This window comes from Phaenicophaeus curvirostris, chromosome 2 (assembly GCF_032191515.1).
Source record: "Phaenicophaeus curvirostris isolate KB17595 chromosome 2, BPBGC_Pcur_1.0, whole genome shotgun sequence".
Taxonomy (NCBI): domain Eukaryota; kingdom Metazoa; phylum Chordata; class Aves; order Cuculiformes; family Cuculidae; genus Phaenicophaeus; species Phaenicophaeus curvirostris.
The window spans coordinates 20,406,576-20,432,475 of NC_091393.1; positions in this window are offsets into that span (position 1 = coordinate 20,406,576).

A 25,900-nucleotide genomic window follows, 5' to 3' on the forward strand; every position below is an offset into this window, starting at 1 on the left:
GTAAGGATATCCAGTCAAGGTGGCTAGGCTGAATTAAATCCAAACTAAAGTCTCTGAATAGGGCTGATGTAGGGGCCTCAACACAAATGGATTCAACCTATGATCTGCTCCTCCTGTGCCAAATTGCTTATTAATGTAGATACAGCCTTTGCCTTATGAAGGGGATCATGGAACTCTACAAAAACAGATATGTTATGTTGCCAGTCAAAGAAGTCATGTTCTCAGGTCTTAATGATGATGACTACAGTCCTCTTAGACTATTATAGCCCATAGTCTAGAGAATGAATCAGCTCCTGGATTCCTATCCAAATGTTTAAATATAATTACAAAAAAAATTTCTTTACAATCATTCATAAAGAGTTAATAAGTATTAGCACATTATTTTAGGAAAAAAATATGGGATTTCTATACATAATGCAGTACAGAAATGAACTCTTAACTAGACTTCCCATCTGAGTTTTCATTCTAATTACGGTTAATTCATAATTAAGAGAAAGTGGCTTATTTCTTATAGTGTACTACTGAATCAGTAAAATCAATGCAACAGGTGGGAGATCACATTACAAAGGAGAAAAAAAAAACAGAGCTGTGATGTTCAGTACTACATATTTAAATTCTTACTTATGTCTGCAAAATCACAAATTAAGTACTTTCCAAAATATTGTTCAATAATTACTTCAGGTAAAATGGTTTTAACCATAACATAGACCTGTATATAAAATTCATCAGTGAACATTATATAAGGAGAAATTTTCAGGCACAATATGCATAGATTAGCTGTATAAAGAACATTTTAATTCTGCCTTATCACATACATTACAAAAAGAAGTGTATCCCATACCTTTTATTATGTCCCCAATTAGTTTCCTTGAGCCTAATATCTTCATCAGCAGCTGCTGCTCAGCCAGGGACCTCTCAACAGCACAACTGCACACAGCATGATCTGTCTGTCACAATATCTGTCCTGTCTCTCACTCACTTATCTCTTATCCTGAGTTTGAATAGGTTATCTGATTATGTGTGTTAACTGCAGTTTATATTTATGAAAGGATGGTAATAGTTATCAGACCTCAGATTTTCAAGTTTTCAATTGGGTCACCAGCCACCTCATACCTACTTAATGCTGTGATAATGTTTTATTTTGTGCCATTTTTCTAGCTGTTATGTATTACAATAGTTGAAACTTCTTTTTGTCAGGCTAGTGAACAACTGAAGTCTTGGCAAGAAGCTAAAGAGTCATTAATTGTTTTTTTAACATATGTAACAAAAGGCCAACCCTCAGCAGGTCACTTGTCTTTAGAGTAAATTGGGTTATAATCCATTAAACAGATGTCAGAACCCAATAAAAATAGGAGCATATGTGTACACTGACAAATTCATTATGTGTAAATCATACGGATGATGACGTGAATATTTTGTTGTTCCCTTAGGCACCATGTATGAAACATATTTTCTAAATTGCAGTTTGCCATATTTTACTGAATTTGTGATAATAAATAACAGTCATCTAGAAGTGGCATGCTGCTGGCGATGGAAGAACAGTATGTTCATTCGCTGTGATAATAACAGGATCTGCCAAAGCAAGGCAGAGGCAAGCCCAGGACCAGCTAAAGAAATCAGCTTCCAAACCCTAAGCCCCTTCATGCATTCCCAGAGAGAGATCCAAGCACACACCAGTTCTCTGCCTGATTGTCACACAAAGGAGATCCAAGTATCAGGCTGGAAAGGTGCTGTGACGTGTCCTGGCCAGGAATCCAGGCAAATAAATGAAAAAACATTATTTTAGGGTGTATCGTGGCACTCATACAGACTGTGTGTAGTTGTAGTTTGATCCTCAGAGCCCCAGAGGTCCCTGTTTAGTATTAAACAGAAAGACCCAATAGAGCCCACAGCCATCAGTCTCAGGGGACCGCTGAACAGACCTATTACTTGAAATCAAATAGAGTAACTCCTTTGAGTAGCCCCAGAAAAGCCCAAAAAAACTGAAGCTACTCATAAAGGCACTCGCGAAGTAATCAGTCCTTGTGTGGAGCCTGACAACCATTTGGCATCATCCTTATCTAAGACACAACTCAAAATTCAGCTCACACACCTTTGTAGCATTGTTGAAACGACAATATAGATTTCTAAGTTCGGTACTAAAACTGCAGCAGCACTGGCGTTCAAGCAAGCAATCACACTGCTAGACCTGCAACCTGGCTCCCTATGCAGCCAACGCAGAGAACTAGTCCCAGTGATCCACTTAGGCACTTCTAGTAGTTATTCTTCCAATCCTGGGCATCGTAACAGATTTCTTCCCTTAACTCTGTAGGGAAAAAGTCTGATACTTCTGGTTAGCAAATGATGCAAATCATAAGTTAAGCATCTTGGTGGATGAAATTCAAGCCAGCGTAGTTACCTGCACCTGTTGCAATGAGACAAAACTGAGAATGTCACTAGTTATTCCCATTAACCCTGCAAACTGTGAATGGATTGTATTAAGGGACTCTAAAATCCACAAGTAATTTTTGGCAATTTGCTACAATTAATACCCAGCATACCTTTTCTTTTCAATATTCATGAAAGCTCATGAAAATTATAGCATGTAAAGATTATCCAAATAGCAGTTGCACAGAAGCATTTTAATTCTTTAATATTTTTATGCGGTTCATTTCAATGACTTGAAACAGTTAGAGCAAATATTTTTCTGGAAAATCAAGCAACACCATAGAGAAACACAAAGGCAGTTAATAGGAAACAGGGACCCAGACACTCAGGTAAGGTTCTAGGTAATTGGCACACAGCTGTAATTCAAAATTATATTGTAGCTAAAATGTGAACATTTCCCAGATACCTAATATCTATTTTTAGCTTTCTGTTTAACTGCAATAATGTCACCTGTGGTTGTTTTCTTCTAGCAAATTAGGTTTCAGTTAATACAAGACATTAAATCCATTTTACATGAAACCGTTAACCAGGTTTTTTTAACGTGTTTCTTTCTTGGGTGCCTTTGGAGATCTTTTGTTTGTTCCATCAGAGTTAGTTTGAATTAAAATCCAAGTGGTACTCCTTGAAATGTGCGCTAAAAAGCGCCTGATGGTTTCAAGAGGTTAAGTGGCCATGATCTGTGTGTTGCCCATACTGCAGCTGACAAGAAGATGCAGTTTGACACAATATCTAATTTGCTGTGACATTCAAGTTTTAAGTGATGTTCAAGGAGATGGAAGTGCTAGCTCTGAACACATCTCAACGTGTGCTGGTCTTCTGTCTGTTAACTTGCTAATGAACCATGATTGAGTAAAGTAATGAAGAGTTTACAGAGAGCCCCAGGAAACCAATTTCCAATTTTGCAGCCAGCAGGCTTTAACTTCACTGCAGCCTTTGCTAATTTTATCTAGAAGGGGACTTGGATACTAAATGCCATTTCTGCTTTGTGAATCAGACAGACTTTTCTAATCCCTGAATACTGACTTGCTAATGAATGTCTCTTCTTCAGATCCATATTATTTCCATCTGTAGTTGTTAAAAATAGGCTGAACAACTGAAAAATGATTACTGAGAGAAATGAAATTATAATCACTGAAAATCAGAGGAACTGTTAGGCTTGTGGAGAGGAGATTTTAATCTTCAGTCTGACCTGGGATGAACCATGGAGATAAGAGTAAGAGAAATAGATTAATTTTGACAGCTAAAAAATAAAATCGGTGTGAAAATCCTTTATACATGATGTTTGTATGTGACAATAAGGAACTAGCACTTCCATCCACAGCTCCTTATGCAGTCTATGGAATACACTTCCTACAAAACTGTCTTTCTGGAGCCAGCATCCTCAATGTTTGTCACACAGAGCAACAGAAGGCAGTTCGAAAGAAAAGTGAAATAGGAGAAAAAACAAATGTCAAGAGAAAAGATAAAAGTTTGATACAGAGAACTGCTGAACTGAAGAGCTTCTATACACAGGCCCCTGTAAATTGCAAATGCCACTTTCACGTGCTTTCTTCTCTTTTCAAGGAAACATCATTTTTAAAACACTGTTCCCCAAAAAGAATATGCCAGTACAGCATTTTAAAACAATATGTCCGTAAATAATAGTGATACAACACTGCTGTGTTTTATCTATAAAAACAAGTACGAAAGGAGTGGTCTCTGTTTTTCAGTAAATCTTTTAATTGACTTAATGTGCTTCACACAAATTGCAATCTGAAATTATGTAGAAGGATTTTTTTAATCTCATTTCCTCCTGATCATAATTTAGAGGGCTTGCAACTTTGTCAGCGCATGTAATCTTGCAGTCCTTAAGACAGCTTTGTCTTTGTTATTCATGATTGCAGGAGTGCTGGTCAAGATGATTTAAAAATACAGAGTACTGTCAATGATTTTCTTAGTGAATGACACTACCATATTTACAGAGGCATAATTCGGGATATAATGATTAAAGCAGGCATAAAAGTGAGATGATACATCCCATGGACAATGGATTGAGGAGAAAGCTATAATCTAAAAATCATGAAGAAGCATGTGTTAGTAACGATGCACCTTCTATGGCTGAATATGACAAGCACACCTATTATGGATTCTGGGTGCTGCTTTCTGTTCTCTGCTCCAAAAGGCACTTTTATGTATTTTTTTTAAATATTTTAGAACATCTCCAGATTAAATATTTGAGATAATAGCAAGCTATCTGCAACCTATCATTGGAAGAGTCATGTTTCGTAACTATCAACAAGAAAAGAACCTTTTTTCTTTTTATTTTAGTTGTGGAAAAATCAAGACAAACATTATCAGGAGAGCATCAGCCTAGATTTCTGCCCCCAGTGCTATTATTTCAGACAAACTTCTCTTAGCTGAGTGAAGAATTCCAAGATATTCTATGTCCGTTTGGCAGTGAAGTGCACTGTACCATTTATTAGCTGCATGTACTTAATATGCATTCCAGCTTCACAACAAATCCTGATGGATCATAATCTTAACATAGTATTATTTATTTAATAAATCAAATGACTGCTTTCCTAGGTTAAAATACAACCAATATCTTCAGTACCAAACTGAAGGCCATTAGAGTCTCAATAACCAGAAGCTGATAAAAGAAACACTGTTAGAAATTACAGGCATTTTCTTCAAAATTTTTAAAATTTTAGGAAAACAACTACAATCTAGGAAGAAAATATAACCAGCAAAATCTAGATTCCACAAATCTCATCAAATGTTGTCTTAATTTTAATTTCAATGTGAGTTTTATGAATGACTGTCTATTTTTCAGTCTCCAAGCACATGCATAGCACAGATAAAAATTAATTTACATATTGAGAAATGCTAATGAGTACAGATGTACTCTATAGAACAAGCACTATATATCCTTCACAATGACATTTTCAGTTAAAAACCTGAATAAGTTTTATAACAACCCTTGAAGGTCAACAAACAAAGTCATAATCTAAGCTACAGAATTAAAGGCAAGATTCAAGGCTATTACATCAGTTAAACTCTGCTAAAAGCTTTTGGAGTTCCATTTGAGCACAATAGGCAGCCACAGTTGTCATAGAACTGTATAAGAAATGGTACATCCAGCATCAAGTCTTGAATTTGCACCATAAAATAAAATTCCGTCACAGAATTTCTGAAAATACATTAGTTACACTGGCGATGAGAGCAAAGACTGCATTTTAGATTGCACACTTTTGGAGGATCATCTAAGGATTGAAGATGGAAGTACCTTTGAGGACCAGGTACGTGCCACTCATCTGAGAGAATCTAGTGCTTGTGCAAGAGCAGAGGTACTAAGGCCAGCCAAAACAAGACTTTGCCTTCCATCTCAGCTTCTTAACTTGCACTTGCTGCCATAACAACACCTCCGGGAGATATTATTATGGTCTTTCAATATACAAAAGGGGCTTACAAGAAAGGCAGAGAGATATTTTTTTATCAAGGCCCATAGCGGCAGAAAAAGTGGCAATGCTTTTAAAGTGAAAGAGCATCCATTTAGGTTGGACAAGAGGGAAACATTTTTGTTATGATGAGGTTGGTGAAATATTGGAAGAGATTACTCAGTTATAGATGCCCTATCATCAGAAGTGTTCAAGGTCAGGTTGCGAGGGCCTTTAAGAAACCTGATCAAGTGAAGGACATTTCTGACTACGGGAGGGAGGATGGACTACAAGGTCTTGGGAGTTGTGAAAGTTCTGCAGCTCTCTGCCCAGACACAGCAATTGGCATGGGTTGAAATCAGTTGACAATGATGTTAGGAAAGGGGGAGGGAGAAAAGGGAAAGAGGGAAGATCAGAACATATTGTGGCAATAACTCATTAAACAGAACAAGAAACTAAACATACTTGAAAATTGACCCTATCTGAAAGAAATTTTAGTTGTGGCTCAAAGATCCTGGGCAAGAAATGGCAAAGTGGCACAAAAGCTGTCAAGATAGCAGTTTAAGCCAAGTAGATAAGTGACAGATAAAGGAACAGTTAAAAGCAGAATCAGCCACTAAAGCAAGCTGTGAGCCTACCCCAAATTCAAGGGACTTCTATAAATAAGTTATATGAAATCAGTTCCTGTAATGAGAGTGTCCTGCCTCTGGCCAGCAAGAGTGGGGGGGGGGGATTATTTGTTGAACATTTAGGGTAGAGGAACCCAGCATAACCAATCCCATCAAGCACCAAGCCCTCACAGACACCGGTGCCTCATGCACCCTGTTACTCTTATATCAAACGAGATACCTGCTGCTGCCACTGGAGTGGCTGGAGGCATGACCCAGCTAACTGGGCTGCAGGTATCAATTAGGCTTAATAGGAACTCGTGGGAACACATGAATCCTATAAGAGGTCCAATTAGAAGTAGATTATCAGGGTGGTGGAGACTACAAAGTTCTCTGGAGGCACTATGGGATTTTGGTGTTGATATGAAGAGGGGCACCTTGTCTGAGCTCTCTAGACTGACTGAACAATGAGAGGTGATGAGCCTTCATGAGTCCTTGAACAATATGTAAGTTTTAAAGCTTCTTGAGATGGACATTAAGTTTTTCCAAATGATTAAAGCACTGAACTATGTGTGTAGGCTGTAAAAGTAAGAGAAAAGAGATGGAAGAAAGAAGATTGAAACAAGGGAAACCTGAATCACTCAGATTATATCTGTTATCTTTCAGACAAGCAAAGTTAATCCATTTGTTTCAAGAGCCTGTAGAAGACAAGCCCCTAGAGGAATGAACTTCTTCAGTAAACAGACTTGTGCAATAATTTTCTTCAGCCTGATGATATTGGTACATGTTATTAATAGTTGCATAACAAAAGTCTCACTATTTCTTTTTAGAGCTCTCTGCATTGTACGTGATTATTAGAAAAACAGAAAGTGAGTCTATTTTGTATAGAATTCCAAGCCACTAATTGAAAATGTATTATAAAAAGTAGTGCATGGCTGAGATACTTGATTCAGTCCACTAACAGATTCAATGACATTTGCAGCAATAGCTCTCTATTATCTACATTGTATTACTTGGTAAATTTAGCAGAAAGAAGGGGATGGGAAAATATGAACACAAGAAATATGAAAATAATGAAACTTTAATGTAGCACAAAAAGTGTGACAGATGTAATACCACAAAGAGTCATTAAATACTTCCCAGTCCATCTCTTTTTATCTCTCTCATCCTGCTGCTATCGATTATTCCTAATGTTTCTCATTGTCCCTGCTAGGCTTAAGGAAACAAAATTAATTTATGGGTTTTGCTTGTTATCTCTCCACCTAAACTGGCTACTGACATTTCAAGATGTTGAACCACAAAATGCAAAATCTCCTTTGGTATAGGAAAAGATAACTATTTTATGACATAAGCCACAAGTCATTTCAGTATTTGTTTGTTTACAGTACTCCGATTTAAAAAAAAAAAAAAAAAGGGCATGCCTAAACAATAGCAATGGTTTCAATTCTTAGCTAACCTCCTTATCTTATATTTATTTCTTGGTTTTAGGCCCACAACATATTCCAGTAGAACTTGGATTAGTTTTTTTAGCATGGATCAATGAAGATGAAAGAATGCCCTGAGCAGAACTCATTTGTCCTTGTCAGCTGTAGATAACCAACTAATACACTTAAAATAAAATTACACTGAAATAGCCTGATCTTATTAGGTTTATTTAAAGTAATCAGTGCTATTAAGTCTTTAAGACCTAATTTAAAGTTGCAATAGCCTACAAAGATGTACAGAATTCACATAAAGCAATATTTTGTATGGTAAACTTAAAATAAAAAGAAGATGCTCGTTCTGCACACAAAAAAAAAAAAAATGCCAAAGCTAAATTATTACTTAATTCTACTCATTCTTCTCAGTTCAAAATATTTCTAAAAAACATAACTTTTTGAAAAATGTACACTAACCAGTAAAACATTAGCATAGCCATTTTCACCGTAGAAGTCCAGGCTATTCCAGGCCAATTTATTTATTTAAATATGCAGAGGAATGCATTGCATATTAGGTTATGTTAATGCAAGATTAGTGTTAATCTTATTTCTGCAATGAGAAATAAGGGTTAATTTCTACAGCTTGGTAGACTCAGTTGTGGATATTAGGTCCTCGGTTTTATTTCCATTTAAAATATGCCTTTACAATAGCAATTAAAATCAGATTCAAAAGTACTTTACAAAATAATAGCAAACACTTCATTAGCTAATCTTAAAAAAAAAATCCATTATAAACAAGTTAATATTTTTACATTTTCTTCACATTTAGATGGCACATAGCAGTGTTTTTTTATTACTTATATAATTAGAATAAATACATGAAGTGAATATTAAATTGCTGGCAAATATGAGTATATATGGGAAACAGAACTTTCAGAAAGATTCAAGAATCTACTCCGTTGGAAACTAATTGTGCCTATCTGAGCTAGAAAGAGATTCTAGACATGATCACCAGTGTGGGTGAGTTCATCGGTGACTTCAAGATGAGAGGCAGCCTGGGCTCCAGTGATTACGCTTTGATAAGGATGCTGCCCAGTTGTGTAGGGATGGGGTCAGGAATGCCAAGGCACAGCAGGAGCTGAAGCTGGCAAGGGACGCAAAGAATACCAAGAAAGGCTTCTATAGGTATGTCAACCAGAAGAGGATGGTCAAAGAAAGTGTATCCTTCCTAATGAACAAAATGCTGACCTCATCTTGACAGAGAAGAAGGCTGAAGTACTCAAAAAAATTTTGCCTCAGCCCTCACTGACAACAATCTCCTCACCCCTCCTCAGTCAATGGTTATTTAATCAACCAGATATGGAATATTTGCTAACGTATTTGTTCAGCCAAGGGGCACTGAGGGTCTAAGAACTATGTTAGCTTGTTGGCTACGTGCTATCTTTTCATCTATGGGAAATCCAGTACACAAGGATTAAAATGAAAAAGACATGAGTATCTGGTATCTGATCCTCTCTCTTAGAGTACTTTTCACAGCTCCTTTGGACTGCTGGGACCAGATGAAAGTTCTCAACTAAGGAACTTGTTTACTGGATAAATCTGATTAAGCTCATTTATATTTCCATAGTTTTCTCTTGTCTGATTTATACTTTTTTACCTGTGTTCTTTAACAAAAGGAAGTCTATAAATTCACTCCCAATCTCCGATGAATGCAAGTCCTAGCATTTAATCTCTTTATTAGTCCATGTATCTTAAGGACATGAAGTTCACACAAACCAGCTCTGTTCCTCTAGGTCTGTGAGTCCAATAAACTTGAAAATACAATTCTAGTGGTTTTGCTGTTGCCTTGAGAAATGAAAAGAACGTGGAGTATTCCCTCAGCAAAGGCTACAGCCAGTTTGTTGGCACATTCTCCTGTGACTTAGCAAGTGTGGGTTTCCTTCTACCTGGCAAGAAAAGAGAAGAGGACAAGATATTTTTCATCCTGGGCTGGTGAATTAAACACTGAGCTTAATTACAGCTCTCAAAGGAATGCTGATTAAAAAGATTCTAGCACTTTTTATTATACATACAGGGCAAGTATGTAAAAGCTGACTAATTCCTAACAAACCAGTAGTAATTCCAAAGCAAAGATATAGTCAGTTGTGGAATTTCACGTTGAAAAATGAAAGTGACTACAGACCTGGAGTGCCTTCAGGATTAAGCTGTATCTGAGCAGGAAAACAGATGATTTGGAGTAGTCAGCATGGATTTATGCAGGGAAAGTGTGTCTGACGGTCCTTTCATTTCTACAATGAAATGACTAGCTTAATGAGCAAGGCAAGAGCAGGAGATGTTGTTTGTGACACGTCAGACAGACTTCTGACTTGCTGAGGAGAACCTTGGGGTCCTGATGGACACAAAGTTCACCATGAATCAGCAATGTACCCTCACAGCAAAGAAGGGAAACAGCCTCCTGAACTACATGAGGAAGAATGTTCCCCTTCCCTTTCCCCTCTACTCAGCAATGTTAAGGAATTATGAAGTTAGATGTCCTTATGGATGATGTTGTCAAGTGGTGCGGAGTTCAGTTTGATGTTACCACTCATAAGCTGAGGCTGAAGTTACCACGCATCAATTCAGGGGTCTGAAGCTGAGCAGAAGCACAAAGAGTAAGTTTCCATCACATAAACAAAAGTTTCATCTATGTTAGCAAATATAGGGATACAATAAAAGTGGACACTTAGAAAAAACCTACAGGTGCAGCTGCTGAAGAGTAAAGCAGCTACCTCTCTCCAGGAGACACATGCCCTACTCTGTCTTGCTTCTTACAGGAACATTACATGAAAGCTGAGAACAGGGTATATATGTCTTGCACCAAAGATTTCTTCTAGTATTTTTTTCTTCCTTTCTGATCTTCCTATTTTGAATCTTTCTGTTGCTATGGATGTCTAGCAGCTTCTAACCTCTGCAAGCTCTACAGATTGTGTCAGTTCTCCATTTTCATCTCAGAAACTCACACAGAATGATGTTTTATACCACAAAACAATGAACATCCATCACTGAATGGCTGGCATTTGGGGTTTTTTATTAGCTGGGGCTGAACTAAGAAACGTGATATGAGAGATTCAGCACCAATTCCAGACAGATAACTAACGAAAAGTTTAGCTTTCTCAAAGTTACAAATGATCAATAAATAAAATCAGCAAATGCAGCCCTGTGGTAAAAACTGGTGAAAAATTTGCTGAGTATTATCTGCCAGGTAGACTAGCCAGTTAGTGGTTTTACTTCTGAAATTTGAACTTTTAGGCAGAAAATTTTTCCTAGTCCTTTATACAAAAAGAGACATTTAAAACCAAACTACCAATATGGTTCATTAAAAAATGAAATGTCAGAATGTTTAAAATACTACTATAAGTGTGGATAAGCATGAAATCCACTTATGAATATGCCAAACACTTGTGTCATTTATTTTTCTCTTTGAAGGTGTTGAGAGCTAATGATAAGATTTAAAATTCAGATTCTAGAAAAGGTTGTAGGCTTATTTTTTTTGTAAGATACTAAAATAACACTGGAGGTTTGGTTACAGCCTCGGTGAAGAACTAGGTTGTTTTGCAGTAACAAGAGCATGCTCTCTGGGCACAATGGGAGCCACCATCTCCCTTTGGTCAGGTGCCCATGGAGAAGTCCACCAGAAAATAAAGCAGAAACTTAACATTTCAAAGTTCAAGGTAGGCAAAATTAGAAAAAGATACTTCCTAGTCAAAATATTATTAGGAGAAACTATTGAAGAGGACCTAAATGCTTATTATGACAGCTGTGAAAAGCCTTTGCAAGTGCAGTAATGTTTGGGATAAATGCTAGTGCACCAGAAGTTGGAAAAACAGAAAAAAAAACAGTCCAGAAGATTTCTACAGGGAAATAATCTAAAACAGGTTGCAGTTGTTTGCAAATTTATATTGGGGCATTAAGTGTTAGATATGAAGGGTAGCAGGCAATATATAAAGTTTAAAAATGCAGATTCGTGTGAAAACTGGATTTAGAGAATGCTCTGTATGGTTTTATAAAAGAGAGAGACTTTTCATTTTTCCATGTTCATAAGGAACTCATAAAAGTTATCTTGGTACAGAAAGAGTTAATTATTTTGGACCTTTTCTCTTCTTGACCCCTGGAGATTTCACCTGAGTTAGAAACCTGAATTAGGTAAAGCATTTAATGCTTAGGTTTGTCCCATCCCGACTGTAAAACTTGCCAGTTAATAAGAAACAGTAAAAATGAGATTTTACATCAGCCCCTAAACATTAAAATTGTCAAAAGACAGATAACAATGTCAAAAGGTCTTAAGACTCAACAGAGAAAAATATCACTAAGATCTCTGCTTAGGAAAACAGTGAAGCACAACCTTAAATCCACACAAAAGGTTTGATGAAAAAATTCTGGATTTTGTCCACATTTGTGTACATACTCTGGGCACACTCTGAGCTGATGGCTATTACCAAAAATTAACAGGACCATTGTAAAGTCCTCTGTTAATTCAATGGGTTTGAATCAGCCAAATTAGAAACTCTGTGAATTAAAATTACCTTTTCTGGTCTTTTTCCCCATTGCTCAATTTTTTACATCAAGTATTTAATCTAAAATGTCCAGCAGTATAAATAATGCTATTGTACAGCAAACTGACTAATGTGTAATGCTAGTTTTTAATCATTATTTGTATTTTTTCAATGGCAACTTCTGTATGGGCACAGTGTCCTGTGACATTAAACTTTATATTAGATAGATCAACATCCTAAGATTTTCATTACTTGTAACTCAAACACTGTTTTAGTGTTTCTGAGTATGTATTTTATTCTAAATAACATGATTTTCTAAACAATAAAAAAAAGTGCAGTAAATCTCAGTTTAAATGTAACAAAAGACTTGCTATCCTAAGAATCCTCAAAAAAAGAGGAGAGGAGGAGAAGAGGAGGCTGAGGGGTGACCTCATTGCTCTCTACAACTACCTGAAAGGAGGTTGTAGAGAGGAGGGTGTTGGCCTCTTCTTCCAAGTGACAGGGGACAGGACAAGAGGGAATGGCCTCAAGCTCCGACAGGGGAGGTTTAGGCTAGACGTTAGGAAAAAATTCTTTACAGAAAGGGTCATTGGTCACTGGCAGAGGCTGCCCAGGGAGGTGGTTGAGTCACCTTCCCTGGAGGTGTTTAAGGCACGGGTGGACGAGGTGCTGAGGGATATGCTTTAGTGTTTGATAGGAACGGTTGGACTCGATGATCCAGTGGGTCTCTTCCAACCTGGTTATTCTATGATTCTATGATTCTGTGAAAAAGAACTTCTGGGGGGTGAAGATATGAGTTGTTTACGGTTGGACTCGATGATCCAGTGGGTCTCTTCCAACCTGGTTATTCTATGATTCTATGAAAAGTCTCCTGACCACGCAAGCCTAGGAGTTGCTGTGTTAAGTTTTAAAATATATTTTAATCCTTGTGCAGTGTAAGAACTGGCAGAGGCTGCCCAGGGAGGTGGTTGAGTCACCTTCCCTGGAGGTGTTTAAGGCACGGGTGGATGAGGTGCTGAGGGACATGGTTTAGTGATTGATAGGAATGGTTGGACTCGATGATCCAGTGAGTCTCTTCCAACCTGGTTATTCTATGATTCTATGATGCAAGAAAAAATGTGCCATTTATTTGAAGATCTACAAATTCAGCCGTATACAAATCAACAGCAGACAGGCTGCTGTGTTAGCACAAGAGACTGAGATACTAAAGCCAAGATCTTAAAAATACCTCAGCACTAAGGGCAAGATTAGCTTTCCCTAATTTGTAGTCGTTCTGTGAGCCAGCCTCTAGTCACAGTAAATTCCTAAGTTCTCTGTGCATCCAGTGAGGAGGGAGGTATCTTTCATGGTCGTCAGAGCAACGTCTGACTGCAGGTCTTCTTTGGAAATTAAGGAATATTTTTAACAGCACTGCATCTCATTGTTAATCTTTGTATAGATGTTTCAGTCCGAGTCTGAGAGACAGCAAACAACAGAACAACAACAAAATATTTTTCCATGTTTTCAAAGCACACAACATGATGACTAATGCCAGCTAAAAAGATAAGTAAAACCATACTGAGGTTTCACAGACAATCAGAATAAGACCGGTTTTGAATCAGAGGAGATCTTACTGCACATGATAAGGGCATTTATTTGAACTGATCAAGAGGAGTGTAAGTACAACCTCATCTGAAATGACTTTGGCTGTTTGGTTTACTCCTATAAGGTGCACGAGTGGGAATTTAGCTGCCAGGAAAATAGTATGTTTTAGTACATATAGTAATAGAAAGAGAGGGAGGGAGGGAGGAAAAACAACTACAGGGGGCAAAAACTACCCTAGGATTCGAACTGTGTTTGCCCTTCTTAGTCAGGGCATGTTTCTGCTGGAAGGTTTTGCATATGAAGGAATTTGACGAGCATAAAAAATGAGAAAAGAATTCAGAAATCCCTGTGTTAAATACAAACTGACAGCATCTCTCAGATGGCAAGTTTGAATTAACCTCTAGTCCCTTATCAAAATGCAGCATTTTTTGCATGCTCTTCTGAAACAGAATGTTTACAGATTTACAGATATTATTTCATCCACCATCAGAGTAAGAGGATAGAGTATAACCTGCATAACAACTATGGCTGAAAAGCACTCATCCTGGTCCCTGAACCAGTTTGGTGTTTGTAGTAAACTCACAGTTAACTGGCTGTTAAGCACATTTGCAAATGACAGGGAGAAGTTGCTGAATAGAAAGCTGAGGTAAGTACCACGTAAATTTTTCCACCATTAACAATTCTATTTACTCCTGCATCCTCATTACTGTCAATAATTTTTGTTACGTTCTGAGGCCTTAAACTTCTGCACTGGCTTCTGTTGAAAAACGAAGATATTTTTTGGCAGCTACAGCTATACACTGTAGGGGAAACCTGACAAGAAGCCTGAAAGTCTGGGAGATACTTTAAGACTTCAGAGGATGCGAAACCCTTTTACTCCCTTTCTGTGTGTGTGTATGTCATCCACTAAAACTGTAGGAACTGCTTTGAGTGAAACACTCTCAGCTCAGCAAATCCATATCAAATCTAAGGAAGGAGTCTAAGAAATGTGGTCTGGATTTCATCCAAATTTCTTCAGGTTTCATAGTCCTAATGCAATTTACCAAAGCCACCACTGAGGCACAGTGATCTGCACGGCATAGTACATGGTCTCTAGCCCTAATATCATTAATCTAGTAGAATTCAAGTCTGTGACTGGTGCAGGTGCAGTAGTTGGAATGGCTCAGGAGCAGAGAACATGCCAAATCCTTTTGACTATAACAAGTTGCCCAAACTTAAAAATAAAAAAAAAGTAGAAGACAAATCTTGCTTGCATTAATTTATTAACAAATGCACATGAGCCTAAACTAATCTACCTAGTGAACACAGAAATAAAAGCAGCTGCAGAGTTTGATATTCTGCATCTTAGATACTTATGTTAGAAGAAGTATTTGTTCTCTCTTTTGACTGTATAGGAAGATGTAGATATGTCGGACTGCAATATCTATCTTGTGATACATAATCTCAGGTAAAATTAACTCTATTTCTGCTTACCCTGTGAGGTGTCTAGAAATACTTGGTCTAATGAAAGCCTGGCTCCCACCTCCTGACACAGCTTTTGGATTAAGCTGTAAGATCCACAGAACAGTAATGCCAAATATTTGAAATCCTGAGAACTTGCCTACTAAAATTCTTAGCAGTGAAGTTTACATCTGTCAGTATTGGTCGGTTACCTGGGAAAGGATCAATGGGATCAGTGGCACTGTTTTAGAATTATTTGGGCCAGAACAAAGTTTTGAAAACCAAGATTTTTTGCAGGAAAACAAACTGTCCATTGTAGTCAATTCTAATAATGGGCCCCACTTTATCACAGTTTAGCCCCTGCCCAGCCAGTTTTGGCAGCTAAAACTTAGCAGCTGGTCTCCTAATTCCCTTACCCCCACCCCCAGGGAAAGGGTAAAGGGAAATGAGAGGAAAAAGACTTGCAGGTTGAAACGAAAACTGAATCAGCTTTAATGAAACAAAAATAACAGTGAAAAATGCTATTAAAAAGAAAATGATAATAAAATATATTCAAATACATGAAATTACTCCCCTATCCTAACCCTCAATGACTGTACGTCACCATAGATGCTGTAGAGCACAGGGGAAGAGTCACCAGCAGGAGGGAGCTAGACTCGGGAACTGGATTCAGAAATGCACAGATCTGAGATCGAGGGCAAACAGATAAGGTCCTCACAGGATGTTGGCCATCAAAGAAAAGAAACTCAACCCTCGTGAACCCTCAGATGTATACCAAGTATGACATATATGGGATGGAATACTCTGTCAATTTGGTGTCACCTGTCCTGTCTGCTCCTCCCTACAGTTGCAACCCCTTTTTTTTTCTTCTTTGACTTACAGCATCCACCAGCCTGAGGATGGCCCTGGTTACCATAGGAGTCAGTGTAAGCAATGGCCTTTCTGCATATCAGTGTCCCACGTTATCACTTCTAGAGGCAAATACTGTCTGAAAAACATGCAGTGAACTTTCAGAAAATGAAGTTACTTAGGTGAGACATAGCTGAAGTTGGAAAACTAATTCTACTTTAGCTCAAACCATAACAAATTTCTAATGCAATCGTCAAGCCCTAGTGGGGAAAAAAAGCTCTCTAGTACATCCCTTCTGCCTCTTTTACCGTCTGTGTCCATCAAATCAGTATGATGTGGTTTAAAAAAAAATGAGTATATATTTTCATAACTCTTAGAGGTTTCCAATGATAAATTTGCATAGTGATTAAGATAGAGAGGCTCAGGAACCAAAACAAAACCAGATCATCAGCCAGTGGCAGGCAATGGCTCACTGACTTCACTGGAATCGGTTGGTTGTCAGTAGCTGTGATCCAGAATTTTATTCACTTTCTTTTTCTTGGTTTAATGCAAGCTTAGTGCAGGAATACTCTACAAGCTACATAAGCAATTCTTGCCCATTCTTGTTGTGGTTAGTTATCCTTGGCCAGCAGAGAGCTGTCCACACTGCTGCTCACATACTCACTCCCTCCTCTTTCAACAGAACACAGGGAGAGAAGAGGATGGAAAATTCGTGGGTCAAGATAAAGACAGGGAGATTGTTTATCAATTTATCATGGCCAAAATAGATTTCACTTGTGCAAAATCAATTTATTGCCAAATAAGACAGATTTGTGTAGTGTGAAACAAAGACATATATTAAAACACCGTCTCCCTCCTTCTCTGACCCTGTTGTTCACACTACTGTTTTTCAGTATTTTTAATCCCCTCCCTGCATGCCAGTGAGGCATTTTCTGCTCATTCTTAGATAGGGTCTCACACAGGTGCCACCATCTCAGCTGCCGGGCTCAGCTGGGCTCTGCAGAGGTCCAGTAAAGCTGTCTGGGAATGGTTGTGGCTGGCATGGGGCAGCCCCTGGTCTCTTCTCACAAGGGTCACTTCTGCAGTCCTCCAGCATCAAAAACTTGCCACCTACAGGCAATGCAACTATGGACAAAGTTTTCTTTCCTTTTGACGTTAGGTCCATTATATACAGTTAGCTTGCCATGTCTTCATTTAACAGATCGGTGTTCTTCTAAGAGGGAAGTCAGAGGTTCCATCTATTCAGACTTTAAAGAACACGTAGTTTTCTAAGATGTCCTATGGAGATGATCAGGGACCTAGACCATATGGCCTTTGAAGAGATGTGAAAAGACATCAGCTTATTTAGTCTTGTGAAGAGAAAATCAAGGGGTGACCTGACCCCTGCCTGCAAGTATTTGAAAAGCAGTACAAAGCATAAAAGTCAACCTCTACTCAGTACTCTACAGTGATCTGGACATAAATTTGTGGCTTGTAAGGTACAATTTGAACACAGGAAAGCAAATTTTCACAGTGAGGGTAGTACAACATTAAAACATGTCACCTAGAGACTGTGAAATCACTTAGCAAAACCATTAAATTCATTACTTGGCTAAACAAAGCCAAAGCTGGCCTGATTTTATTGATAAATCTGCCTCATGAGGGAGGCTGAACTACTTGACATACAGAGATGCCTTCCAGCAAACATTCATATAACTTTTGTGATTTTCATTCTTCACACCTATGTTGATTGAAATAATCAACATTGGATCACGCAGATCCATTAATACATTCAAAGACTGAGCACAAAAAAACAATGATTTTGCTTAGTCCCGTCATTCAAGTAGACATCTACCTGCTTTCCACTACACAACCATCATTAGCTTGATTTTTAAAATACATTAATTTCAGAAAGACTGCAGAAAATTTTTATGCATTGATGAAAAGGGTTCTGTAACAGTTATTCCATAGCTCTTACTATTAAAAATATCTCAGAAGTATTTATACTGTAAGGATCTTCCTAAGAAGGCAAGATGTGAGATTGCTGATAGCAACTATCCATATACCAAATACTCCACCTCCAACGAATAGTCATTCCTGAACAAATCTTCTGTATCTCTCCTCATAAACCTCACAGTTGAACTATGAGCAATGCTTCTCATTTGCTTTGCTATAATCTGCACTATATGACATTTAAGACAGCAAGTATGATTTTTTCAGACTACAACCGTCAAATAAATATATATTCCATACTGTTCAGCATCTAACCTTGATTTGAAAAGAATATTTATTTTAACTTCTTTTTAAAAAGAAGTGAAATCTCACTTAGCAGACAGAGATTATATAAATGGGTCTGCTAAATTTAAAAAAATATTACCCACAAAACATGCTGGGAAAATCAATACTAAAATAGATTATTTCCACTATTTTTTGTGAATTTTGTCTGCTGTAATATTTTCATTGGCAGGTCTCAGGTGTATGGTTGTCTACAGCACTTGAGAAACTGCTTTGTAGAATATAAAAGTTACAAATCTTCCATTCTGTCACATTGGAATAAACTGAACACCTTTGAAGTTGTCATGACTTCCTTTTGCAAACTCTTTGAGATCTACAGATGAAAAGTACTGTATGATACTAGATAGATAGATAATATCACCTATTTCTTTTATACACTTAGGGATAACTGTCATTTGCTTCCATCTGTTTCTCACATCAAAAAATGTTTAAATTCCAGATTTGCTAAATATTCAGAACTTGTTTCCATCTTCATCATTGAAAGTCACTCTTTCTTTTAGGGCAATATGCTGGGGAATTTCCAGAGCCATGTTCTGAAATGGACAGTTTAAACATCTAATTGTATTTTGATATGGTTTCTGTAGAACTTCTTTCTGTATATAAATTTATGCAGTGATTTTTTATTTTATTTTTTTTTGTAAACTGATTCATCTTTTAACAGCAGCTTCTTTATGGTTACCTGCCTGTAATATTCTTCCAAGAATATGCCTCTGAAAGCTATGTCACAGAATCACAGAATCACAGAATAACCAGGTTGGAAGAGACCCACCGGATCACCGAGTCCAACCGTTCCTACCAAACACTAAACCATATCCCTCAGCACCTCGTCCACCCGTGCCTTAAACACCTCCAGGGAAGGTGACTCAACCACCTCCCTGGGCAGCCTGTTCCAGTGCCCAATGACCCTTTCTGTAAAGAATTTTTTCCTAACGTCTAGCCTAAACCTCCCCTGTCGGAGCTTGAGGCCATTCCCTCTTGTCCTGTCCCCTGTCACTTGCAAGAAGAGGCCAGCACCCTCCTCTCTACAACGTCCTTTCAAGTAGTTGTAGAGAGCAATGAGGTCACCCCTCAGCCTCCTCTTCTCCAGGCTAAACACCCCCAGCTCTCTCAGCCGCTCCTCATAAGGCCTGTTCTCCAGCCCTTTCACCAGCTTTGTTGCTCTTCTCTGTACTCTCTCCAGAGCCTCAACATCCTTCTTGTGGTGAGGGGCCCAGAACTCAACACAGGATTCGAGGAGCGGTCTCACCAGTGCCGAGTACAGAGGGAGGATAACCTCCCTGGACCTGCTGGTCACGCCGTTTCTGATACAAGCCAAGATGCCATTGGCCTTCTTGGCCACCTGGGCACACTGCTGGCTCATATTCAGTCGGCTGTCAACCAACACCCCCAGGTCCCTCTCCTCCAGGCAGCTTTCTAGACAGACTTCTCCCAGTCTGTAGCACTGCATAGGGTTGTTGTGCCCCAAGTGAAGGACCCGGCATTTGGCCTTGTTAAACCTCATGCCATTGGACTCTGCCCAGCGGTCCAGCCTGTTCAGATCCCTTTGCAGAGCCTCCCGACCCTCCAGCAGATCGACACTTCCACCCAGCTTAGTGTCGTCCGCAAACTTGCTAAGGGTGCATTCGATGCCTTCATCCAGGTCATTGATAAAGACATTGAACAGGGCTGGACCCAGCACTGAGCCCTGGGGAACCCCACTTGTCACTGGCCTCCAGCTGGATTTCACACCATTTCCCACCACTCTCTGGGCCCGGCCAGCCAACCAGTTTTCCACCCAGGAGAGTGTGCGCCTGTCCAGCCCAGAGGCTGACAGTTTCTCAAGCAGAACGCTGTGAGAAACTGTGTCAAAGGCTTTGCTGAAGTCCAGGAAGACCACATCCACAGCCTTTCCCTCATCCAGTAGCCGGGTCACTTTGTCATAGAAGGCGATCAGGTTAGTCTGGCAAGACCTGCCTTTTGTGAACCCATGTTGACTGGGCCTGATCACCCGGTTCTCTTGCATGTGCTTCATGATAGCACTCAAGATCACCTGTTCCATGACTTTCCCTGGCACTGAGGTCAGACTGACAGGCCTGTAGTTTCCTGGGTCCTCCCTGCGGCCCTTTTTGTAGATGGGCACAACATCAGCCAGCCTCCAGTCCAGTGGGACTTCCCCAGTCTTCCAGGACTGTTGGAAGATGATGGAAAGGGGTTTGGCCAGCACATCCGCCAGCTCCTTCAGTACCCTAGGGTGAATCCCGTCCGGCCCCATAGACTTGTGACTGTCCAGTCGGGCTAGCAAGGCTCTGACCACCTCCTCTTGGATCATGGGAGCCTCATTTTGCTCCTCTAGCTCCTGGGTTTGTACACAGGCGGAACGACCCTCCTTACGACTAAAGACTGAGGCAAAGAAGGCATTAAGTACCTCAGCCTTTTCCTCATCCCCTGTTACTGTTGTCCCTTCTGTGTCCAATAGGGACTGTATGTCACTTCATAGTACAGGCTGGCCAGAACTGGACTGGATGGAGAAAGGAGAGTCTGTGTAGTATCCCAAGCATGCTCTGCCTACATGTCAAAAACCAAAATGTAAATAGACACTCTTATGCAAAGCCAAATGCAGTTTTATTATCTTTGACTCAGTACAGCACTAATTTCTAATTAAGTTATACCTCTCTTGATTGAAGCAGGCTAATATCCTGTTGTTCTGGAAAATGATCAAAGCAAGTTTGTGATGATTGTACACAATAATCCTTGTTGGTATACCCTAAATGCAATTTTTAAAAACTACCATGAGAGAGCAAAGAGTTGACTTCCCAATTTGCAAGACCAAACTTACGAGACAGGAAAAATTACTGTCATCCCCTATTCTTCAGCTATTAGCAGCACCAACTACTAACTAACTGGTCAGTAGCAGACTAACCAGAACATAGTTTTCCAGCAGTTCTTTCTGCTACATGAGGTTTTGGCAAGTCATTCTCAGTTCTTTTCCCCTAAAGAAAGAAAACATCTCTAAATTCCTACTGCTCTGCAGAGTGTATGTAGCAATACCCAACATATGAGTAAGCTGCAGCATTCTGCTTAGCCTCCAGTTTTGGAGCATAAGGCTTTCACTGAATGCTATGGAAGTGTCATTGCTAAAGAGAATTACATTAGAAAAATTGATGTTTCTAAAATTGTTTGCAGAGTGGCAAATAGCAAACAAGAAAATGTTCTGTCTATATTTTGCATATGGTGCACTGTATTTCCTAAAGAAGGATTATGAGACCCCTTACAATTTTCTTATGAAAAAATAATGGAACCTTTAATAAACCATAAATGTAAGATCGGGATTTTTTGCCTGAAAAAAACTTCAGATGTCTTGGCATTATTCTAAAATTTGTTGGGGAACAAAGGCAAATATTCAACCAGTTTTGCCATGCATTATTTAGTAGAGAAAAGGAAATCTGTTTGTGGGAAATTAAGCTTCAATTTAGAAATTAAAATCAGGCGAGGCAATTCAATTGCCTAAAGCCTGAAAAATGCTGCAATAAATGTAAACAACTACTGGTAAATTAGTTTAAATGCTATCAATGTAATTTTTTATCATGCAGACCAGGTACGACATCTGCTTTTGAATATTGTACCAATGCCTTTCTAGAATTTCAAGCCAGTAGCAATCTGAATTTTATTAGTCAGGACATCAGATGACAGGAGGTAATTTTTTTAATACTATGATCCCTTTTACCATGAGCACTGTGCAACTTCTTGTGTGATGCATCTTGAGCCTTCAGGTGTTTCCACACGATGTATATATACACCTAAGACATAAGTCATGCAGGAAGTAAAGTAAGCTGAAAGGCAAACCCTGTGCAAATTCAAAGAGAGATAAGATGGTGATGAATAAATCTAAATTAGGAAATAATAAAAGAAATCAATAACTAAGGAAATCTTGTTCTCCTTTGTTCACACAAGGCCCGGGTAAATGTACAGTTTAGTCTGTTTAGACAATAAAATATTAGAGCCTGTGGAGATTGGCTCTAAAACTACATCTGGCAGTAAATACCAAGTGGGGATCAGGGAACAATATGAGCTGACAGGCATTACAAGTGTATGAGCAAATAACTAAGTGAAATTCTGACTTTGCATCAGTGTGTTTCAATAGCCAAAAAGAGAAGTTCTGTGGCAGTCTTCCTCTTGAACCAGTGAGGTCACAATAAATTTAATATTAATTGTCAGCTTGATAAAATCACATAGTATACAAGTTGTGGATAAGAAACTGAGACAATAAGAGAGAGAGAGACATAGCCTGACACACACAAGAATTTGGACATCTGGGTCTACACAGCACAGTGGGACTTCAGAAAAATAACTGAAGAAATAGAACTACATAGTATGGGAAAGAACCACTTTTGTGTTTGGGTCCCAAAAGAAGCAGAGCTGTGGAAGGGACTCCCCACCTATGTCTGTACTGAGAATGGAAACAGCCCGGAGCCACCCTCTGAGCCAAACAGTAAACCACAAATTACATCCACACAGCTAGACCCTGTTATCCACCAGAACATGGTAGCTTTGTCCAGGCTCCCTGTTGAGAACGCTCTGTCACCCATGTAAAGCTCAGATACGCTTTGGGGTTTATCTGGGAGACTGCTAGCTGGCCCTAGGCCAGAACCACACCAGGCATTGCATGCTGAAAAAAATGAGTTCATGTGCTTGGTCCCTAACTCTTCTCTGCTTAGTATTACAGATGCTGTCACTGGGACTAATTAAGCTAGGCACTACACCGTATTGTTACAGCAGTAACGCTCACCTCTGAAGTTCCTATAAATTAAGAAAAGCATTGTAACTCTTATCATTCTGACAGACTTTCTGGACATATTTAAAAACAGTACTTTTCAAATCATAAACTACTTTTCCTATTAGCTAATGTGGGGACTGGTTTTGATAATTAAATCATAGAATAGAATCATAGAATCACTAGGTTGGAAAAGACCCACCGGATCATCGAGTCTAACCACTAAACCATGCCCCTCAGCACCTCATCCACTCATCTTTTAAACCCCTCCAGGGATGGTGGCTCAACCACCTCCCTGGGCAGCCTGTTCCAGTGCCCAATGACCCTTTCCATGAAAAATTTTTCCTGATGTAATAAGCCAAACATTTTTGGTTTCTTTTATTATCATCTCTGGTTTTATTTCTGATACCTTTGCATCTTAGTATTCAGGGGAAAGAAGTGTTAAGTGCAGAAATTGTAGTTTTCATTCAGTTAGAATTTATTTCACAGAAACATTCACTGCTTCATTTCTGGACTGTAGATATCCCAAAATGAAAGCTATGCAGTTATAGCAAGCCTCTGGAAGAGTGCAAGAGAATGCTATGGATTGTGTCCACGGGTAGGAAATAGACTCTGAACATCGAGAGAAGATTTCAGGTATCCTCCATCTGAGCTGTATTTAAACAGGTGTTATGGATACCTTCTTAGCTTATTATCTAAGCTACAGAAGTTATTATTATTATTACTTATTATCTAAGCTACAGAAGTTGGCCCTTGAAGTTAAGAAAAACAAAATCTTGTTTAATGCACAGTTTACAGTTTGTTAGATATCAGAAGTAAACTGAGCCTGTGTAGATGTAGCCTGTATTTTCTTTGGACTGCTATAATCACTCCAGTGGCTGCAGCTCCTGTTGTGTAACACCTGAATAACAGCAAAGTAGAAGCACAGTTCTGAGCCTGTTTTTTTCCTGCGCTTCATTTCAGTGACTTAAAGGTGTGACTTTGTAATATCACTTCTTCTAGGACTCATGAAATTCAGGTGCTTTTGATTGCTTGCCGCAGCCACTTGCCCCATTAAGATGTCTCTGTAAGAAATATGATGTTACTTAATCTTGCTTCGGAAAGCCAAAGATCAACAGAAGAACCCTGACAACCTGGAAAATATGATTTAGAGACAAATATCTTTGTTTAGTTTAGGTCTTTTTGTATCTCAGTGCCAACATGAGATTTTTGCAGTTGATACAAGCAGAAACCAAATAACAATGCATTTGCTTTTGAAGCTTATCGAGTAAATTGAATTTTGATTGCCAAAGCAGGATAAAAGCCCGTTATACAATGAATAAACTTTATTGTTTCAGCAAGTTTGTCTATCTCTATGTTTCATAATAGCTAATCTTGTTTTAGAATGAAAGGTATTTAATTATTTATATTTTATCTCTCTCAGCTTATTGAGGAACCTTTCTTTACCTCTATTGATAAATATGTAGAATATACATATAAAAAGTTATAATATATTTGTGATACTAATTCAACATGGCAAATTTTGACTAACAAAGAAGGCTGGAAGAGTTTATAATTTTAATTAAAATGTGCTTGTTTTTAAATTTCATTAAAATTAAGCCAGTATTAAGAAGATAGATCTTAAATTATTGATGTTTTCTTTCTTTTAACTTAACAAAAGTATTTTTACCTCTGCTGATAGAGTGAAGAATGAATTTTCATCACTTCACAATGCATAGGCACCAGAAAATGTGCAGCACTGAATTACAATGCCATACAGTCTCCTCTGAATCATTGTATGGTATATCATCAAATGTCATGCAGTAACTCCTCTTTGCTTCAGGGGATCATTTCTCACCCTTATAATTAAAAGGGCTGGTAAAGGTGGTGTTTCTGGACTGGAATGGGTAAAGTTAAACTTATTCATGATAATTGACTGTTTTAGTGAAAGCTGGGTTTCATTATAAACAGGTAGTCCATATCTCATTTGTAAAAAAATATGAAACTATTGCTTGGCTACTGTGGAATATATCTGTATTTTCTACAGCCAAGCATTGGGGCATAAAAGCCTAAAACATCCTCATGAATTACCGTGTTTTTTGTAATATCCTTTAGCAAACTCAACACTCATGCAATGGGCATTTCAGACCAGGCTAATACTTTGCTTCATGAGGATCACATTGGCCTTTGATTCCCATAAGGACTGGCAGATTTTCCTGATGCAAAGTTTCTGTATGAATTCTGATTTAAGGTATATCTTGACTGTGAGGTCAAATACAGATAAGCAGGTAAAAACTTCTAACATTTTCTGGTGACCTGCAACCATTAATGGAAATGGAAATCAACACAGCACCATAAGAGGAGTTGAAAAGGGTGCATTTTGCTAGCAAGCCTTGTGCACTACTAGAATACAGGCAAGCATGTTTCCATCATCACTGAACTACTGAGGATCCTGGAGGGAACCAATGCAACAAAAGAGATTGCTGCCTAGGTGAACTCGCCTGAAGAAAAAGGATTAAAGACAAGGCTAACGAGATCATACCAGATGCACAAATTCCATCTGCGTCCAGAGTAACTGTTTTGGCTGTCAGTACAGAGCCTGGGTTGCTGACAGAAAGATTAG